This window comes from Sciurus carolinensis, chromosome 8 (genome assembly GCF_902686445.1).
Source record: "Sciurus carolinensis chromosome 8, mSciCar1.2, whole genome shotgun sequence".
NCBI lineage: Eukaryota > Metazoa > Chordata > Mammalia > Rodentia > Sciuridae > Sciurus > Sciurus carolinensis.
In genome coordinates, this window is record NC_062220.1 from 73,247,341 (window position 1) to 73,254,779 (window position 7,439).

Here is a 7,439-nt window from a genome sequence, read left to right on the forward strand (position 1 = left end):
CTGTTTTATTATCAGCAGGTGGCCTGCAATCTAAATTGACTGAGGCATTCTGTAAACAAAATAACAATTCAGGACCTTGCTCAGGGCCTTTCCTTAAGTGTTCTTAATCAGGAAGGTGAGCCAATCCAGGTACAAAGTCAGAGTTAGGGTGTTTTCACACTTCTATTAATTCAAAAGAAAAAGGGCTGGTGGCATCAACTTGGTAATAACCACGTAAAGCCTAAAGCCTCTGACTGTGGTTTCTTTCATATTCAACTTCCTGGAACCCAACAGACCAGGAGTCAAGTGTTTTTGAACACATTCTTTTTTTTTTGTAATGGAATTGAACCCAAGGAATGCTTAACCCCTGAGATACATCCTAGCCCTTTTAAATTTTTATTTTGATACAGGGTCTTGCTAAATTGCTTGAAGCCTTGCTAACTTGCTGAGGCTGGCTTTCAACTTGTGATCCTCCTGCCTCAGCCTCCTGAGCTGCTGGGATTACAGGCATGCATCACCATGCCTGACTTGAGCAAATTCTTTGCCAAAGAATCTTTAAACTTAATTGACAAAATCTTACGATTGACTATAAAGCAGTCCTGACACCCTAAGCCAGAACCATTAGAGAACTGAGACACTGTGCTGTATTCAGCTCAAAATAGGATTATTTGTCCACTCAAAACACTTAAAAGCCGCAACTCTAGGGACAGACTCTGTAAAGGTCACATCCTTCTCCCTGGAGGAAACCTGTCCAGTGCCTGTCCTAGAAGTTGGTACTCTCGCTCTCCCTAATAAACTCCTGCTTGTTACTCTGTGTGACTCATTTAAAACCAGTGTGATCACAAAAACCAGTGGCTATGGACCCCAGTGGCTGCTTTGGCTCTGCTGGTAGGTCTCCTCTTCTGTGACAGAGCCAGAAGTCTGGGGTTACTAGCAAGGAAACATTTCTGGAGAAACAAGAACAGCTAATGTTGTACAGTGGCACATATTTGGTAAAATTTGGTCTTCCTATATATTGAAGTTTAGATAATATATGTTATATTGTGACTTCAAATGAAGAAGTGGGAAAAAGAACATCATTACAATTGATCACTTTGGGGTATTTTGGTAAGATGCTATAAGAAAGAGATGAGCACAGAAAAGAATTGACCAATTTGTGAGAAAATTGGGGAGGGGAGTCATAGAAGAGTGTTCAGAAATTCCAGGACTTATGGAAATAAAAGACGCAATAGAAGATGCAACTCATCTCTAACTGGTAAATAATAAACTGAATAACAAAGGCAGATTAAAGCTCAGCCTTATTTTAAAGACCCCAAATTTGAAATCATTGCATTCTAAAGTCTTGTTTTAAGAAGACTTTGTGTGAAAAAAAAAATATGAATTAAGATGGTGTATTAGTTAAGATGGTGTTTTAATTAGCTTTTTTATCATGATGACTAAAATATCTGAAAAGAGGAGGAAAAGTTTATTTTGGCTCACAGTTTCAGAGGTTCAGTCCATGGTTAGGTGATTCCATTGCTCTGGGATTGAGGTGATGCAGAACACCATTATGGAAGGGCATGGCAGAGTGAAGCAGCTCAGGACGTGACAGTAAGGAAGCAAAGAGAGAGCTCTGCTCACCAGGGACAAAATATAAACTGAAAAGTCATTTCCCCAGTAACCTACTTCCTCTAGCCACACCCTACCTGCCTACAGTTACCACCCAGTTCATCCATATGAATGTATTAATTCACCAGTTAGGTTATAACTTTCATGATCTAATTATTTCACCTCTAAACATTCTTGCATTGTCGCACGTGAGCTTTTGGGGGATGCCTCATATCTAAACCATAACAGATGGTAAGTAGCAGAATCCATCAGTTTTACAAATTGAGTCAAGGAAATGATACTGAAGATTAAAATTTGACAACTACAGGGTACTGTTGTAGGCAGAATAATGCCCTCCTCCCAAAGATGTTCTTCCTAATCCCCAACAAATACTTACATGTCAGTGTGACCAAATTAAGTTTTTGACTGTACCTGAAATCTGTATCTTCTTCACTAAGGAGACTTGGGATAAATAAAGCCCCATCAGGGACAAATGTTGATCTTGTGGCAGAAGGAACCATTCAAAATCCTTCATACTTCTGCTCAGAGGTAGCTTGTGCCAATTTTAATAACATTTTATTGACCCAAGAAAGTCACATGACCAAGTCTATGTCAAGCAAAGATAGGTTATGGCCCTTGTCCTTACTAACTCTACGGGCAATTTTCCTAAACTTTTCTGAGATTCTGATTCCTCATTAAAAGTGAAGAAGAGGATATTTACCTTGAAATTAACACAACATTGTATATGCTATAATAATAGTACAGTCAATGTAAGACTAAGAAATATAGGTCCTAATAAATTGAATAACATCAAGGGTTAAAATATAAAAAGGAAGAAACTCACTGTAAGTTAGAACATTAAGCATCTGATGATGTGGTTATCATTTAGTCAGTGCAGTGGTTCTCATACCACTCGTTCTCCAAAGCTGCACATTATGAACATACAATGACAGCCCCTTATCCATGGGGGATGCATTTGAAGGTCCCTAGTGCATTCCTGAGATGGAGGAGAATACTGAACCCTATGTATAATGTTTTTTTCCTAAATACCCTACAGCATTGCCACATGGTACCAGAGTTCATCTGTCCTTCCTTGTTTTATGCCATGTGCCTCCTTTACATCACTACTATTGTGCTTTCAGGACTTTATTAAGTAAGATGGGGTTACTTGAATCCAAGCAGGACAAAAACCTCAACTGTCCCTCTGATAACCCAGAAGGCTGCTGAGAGATCAATGAGCAGGTAGTATTATATGGTGTGGATAAACTGGACAAAGGGATGATTCATGTCCCCTGAAGGACAGAAAGGGATAGAGATTTCATCATGCTAATCAGAACAGTGTGCAATTTAAAACTTACAAACTGTTTATCTCTGAACTTTCCATTTCATATTTCTGGAGTGTGGTTGACCGTCGATAACAAACCATGCAGAGTGAGACTGGATGGTGGTGGGTTGTGGTCTGTGGTATTGTGTAGTAGGACAAGCCCTTCTGCTGGAAAAAGAACAAAAAGTTGAGACTTACTTTAGGTTCACAGGAAAAAAATGAATATTTATTTTAAACTTAATTCATGGGTTTGGATTTAAAAACCTATATATACCTGGCGTGTGTAGAATGATCATTTTGGTTTGCTCCTGTCCCTGGGTAAGATGGATAACCCAAGGGAAAAATATAGCTAATGCATCTCACATAGAGGGATGTAAAACAGTTATTATGCCTATAAAAAGTGGCTCAACTTTAATATTCTTTAGGGAATGGCTAAAATCAAGGATTTTACTTCGAATACCAAGTGAAAACATTGGAGAGGATATAGTGCAGTTGGAAATTTCATCATGGCTACAGAAATTTTAAATTGTTATAGTGACTTTGAAAACTGTCACTTTCCACTAAAATGAACATACACATACCATATGGTCATAAACCCCCTTCGGTTGAGTATATCCAACAGAAATGCATGTGTGTGCATGTACACAGATTGTGACAAAACTTAAAGTAATCTTTTTTTGTGTGTGTGCTGGCGAAGAAAGATACTGATTAATGATTTCCTTGTATAATGCAACCAGTGGAAGACAAGTCAGAGATATTATTATTCTCCCTCCTGCTTTGTAACTGGTGTTTTTCTTTTCATATTGATGACAAAAGCAGCCAAATATTTGATAACATCAATCACTTATTAAGATAACATTTTCAGTATATAAGTGACTATGACATTTACATCTATCTTATCAGGTTTCCATATCTTCAGAATGATGAATTCTAAATATGTTTTTCTCCTAATGCAGGAACAAGAATTTAATAGTTATGTTTTATGCTACCTAAAAAAAATGGGTCTTTTAATTTCATTAACATAACAAAGTCCATCTTAAAAAAAATTTTAAATAGGTTATTATAACGAAAATGACACCTTACTGAAGTCTTGAGCATAAATATTTTTCCACTATTTCTTTACTAATTTCAAACAACGCTGAATTAAAATACTATTCTTGCAATTTACTATGACTTGATCTAAAGATTTAATAATTCATGAATTAAAGCTAATGATGATGTCATCCAAATCATTTTTGATAATGCCAACTCCTAGGCAAACAATAAACAAAAATTAACTAGTTTCAGTTTTCCCAATGGCCTGATGTTGTCATTAGCTTGGGATCTTTAGCTAAAATATATTCCGTCAGATCTCTCCTCCCAGGGAACCAATGAGTTCAAGCTGGAATAGTAGGGAGAATGATAAGGAATTATCCTTAACTCCTTAGAAAGGCCAGAGGAAGAGATAAATATGGCCAAGATTTCACTGGAGCATTGACTCATCAATGCTATGGAGGTGAAAATTTCTTGTGATTCCCTTCCCAACGTACTGGAAATAGAAGCTGAGAGTGGAATCCTTAGAAATGTATTAGCTTCTGGGAAAAAAATCCCACTGCACATTGTAGGTTTTTACCTTGCAAAATGGAGTTTATGATGAACAGAGTTCAAGGTACAAGATGAAAAAGGGAAGGAAGATAACTGAAGTAAATTTGATTATTTCCATTATTTTGAAGGGGTTCAGGTGTGTAGAGGGTGGTTGTACCAAAAACTGATACCAAGACTAATGTGTATGATCTCAGTTGTAGCTTGGTACTGCACCTCACTTTGCCTGTGGAAAGGAGTCCTGTGGGTATTCATATCTATCCTATCATTTCCTTTACATACTGATAGCATTGGATCAGGTTGTGAAGTTCGGGAACTCATAGAATATTACAAGTAGAAGTTATAATTGCTATAGAATGTATTATGTCTGTGTAAAGCTGTTGTATTTCTCAGTAGGCAATATTACAACTATAGGTACTTTTTGAAAACACATTTGGTTACTCATTTGTTTGTGAATTGAATCCATTTCTCTATGAATGGCAAATAAGACTTGATTGTATTTTAAAACCAGGTAGTTAGATCTGTCCATGGAAGCAGATTATCTTAAATCATGAAGACTACCAGAATAGCCAAAGCAATCCTTAGCAAGAAAAGCAAAGTAGGAGGTGTCTCAACACTGTGCTTCAAATTAAACCACAAAGCTTTGTAACAAAACTAGCATGGTATTGGCACCAAAACAGGCATAAAAACCAATGGAATAGAATAGAAGGCACAGAGAAAAACCCACATAAATACAGTTACCTTATACTAGACAAAGGTGCCAAAAACATACTTTGGAGAAAATATAGCACCATGAATGGTGCGGGGAAAACTGGAAATCCATACGTAGTAGAATAAAATTTAACACCTATCTCTCACCCTGCACAACACTCAACTCAAAGTGGATCAAAGACCTACGAATTAGACCAGAAACTCTGCACCTGCTAGAAGAAAATGTAGGCTCAACTTGCCAACATGGCTGCTCAGGAACTGACTTCCTTAACAAGACTGCTAACGTGCAAGAAAGAAAGTTAAAAAATCATTAAATGGGATAGCATCAAACTAAAAAGCTTCTTCACAGCAAAAGAAACAATCAAGAACATGAAGAGAGAACCTACAGTATATGAGAAAATATTTGTTACCTGCATGCAGATAGGGCATTAATTTCTAGGATATATAAGGAATTCAAAAAACTTTAACACCAAAAAAACCAAATAACACAATCAACAAATGGGCAAAGGAATTGAACAGACACTTCTTAAAAGAAGAAATACAAATGGTCAACAAACATATGAAAAAAAGTTAAACATCTCTAGCAATTAGAGAAATGCTAATTAAAACTACACTGAGATTCTATCTCATTCCAGTCAGAATGGCAATTATCAAGAATACAAGGAACAATAAATATTGGTGAGGATGTTGGTAAAAGGGTACACTCATATATTGTTGGTGGAACTGAAAATTAGTACAACCACTCTGGAAAGCAATATGGAGATTACTCAAAAAACAAGGAATGGAACCATCATTTGACCCAGCAATCCCACTCCTCACTATATATCCAAAGGATTTAAATTCAGCATACTACTGTGATGCAGCCCCATCTATGGTTATAGCAGCTCAATTTACAATAGCTAAACTTTGGAACCGACCTAGGTGCCCTTCAACAGATGAATGGATAAAGAAAATGTGGCATATATACACAATGGAATATTACTCAGCCATAAAGAGAAATGAAATTATGGCATTTGCCAGTAAGTGGATGGAACTGGACACTATTATCTAAGTGCAATAAGTCAGTCCCCAAAAGTCAAAGGTCAAATGTTTTCACTGATGTGTGGAAGCTAACCCACTGTAAGAGGGGAGAGGGGAAGAATAGAAGTTCAGTATATTAGACAAAGGGGAATGAAGGGAAGGGAAGGGATGGAAAAAGGAATGACAGTGGAATTAAACTGACATAAGTTTCCTATGTACATATATTAGTACAACACAGTGAATCTCACCATTGTGTACACCCACAAGAATGGGGTCCTAATTAGAATAAAATATATTCCATGGCTGTATAATTATATCAAACTGAATTCTACTATAATGTATAACTAAAAAGAAGTAAAAAACCATTATAGTAAACTAATTTATTACTGAAGAAAGAATGAGGTATCTTTATACATTTGGTGTCACCTAAATGCAAGTCATTTTTTAAGTCTGCAGTTGTGTCCAGTGATGTCCTTGGCCTTCACATTCACTTACCACTTACTGATTAGCTCAGAGCAACTCTCATTAAATAAAATTAAATAAGCTCTGCCCTCAAAAAAATTCTGATGCCTGGGATAAAGATAAGGATATAAAGCCAACATGATAGTTTCATATTGAGAAAGGATAAAATACATGATACATGCATCCATTACAATTCAGGGAAGAAAACGGTTTAAATCCATGACACTACTTAACTTGGAGACTTATCAGTGGTAAACATAGCACAGATCACTCCCCCAATTCTGGCTATGGAGCCAGTAAGCAGATTGGACAAGTAATTTCCTGTATTTGTGTATATGTGGTGTGTGTGTGTGACTGCGTGTGTGTGTTTGAGATGAGGGTCACGCTTGTGTTGGTCATCTGGCCGCAAATTCCTAGGCTCAAGCCAAGCACAGTAGTGCATGCTTGTAATCTGAGCTACTTGGGAGCCTGAGGCAGAGGATAGTAAGTAAGTGAGACACTGTCTCAAAATAAAATAAAAGTGGGGGGATGAAGTTCGGTGGTAGAGAGCCCTGGGTTCACTCCCCAGTGTTACGCACAGACAAAAACAAAACAAAATAAAACTAACCCAAAAAACAAACAACAAAAGTAAATAAACAAAAACCTCCTGAGCTCAAGTGATCTTCCTGCCTTAGACTCCCAAGTAGATAGGATTAAGTTGTACCACTGTGCCCAGCCACTGACCCCAGAAGTATTACTGATCAGTTTTGGATGAGGTAGTAGTACTTCTGCGATA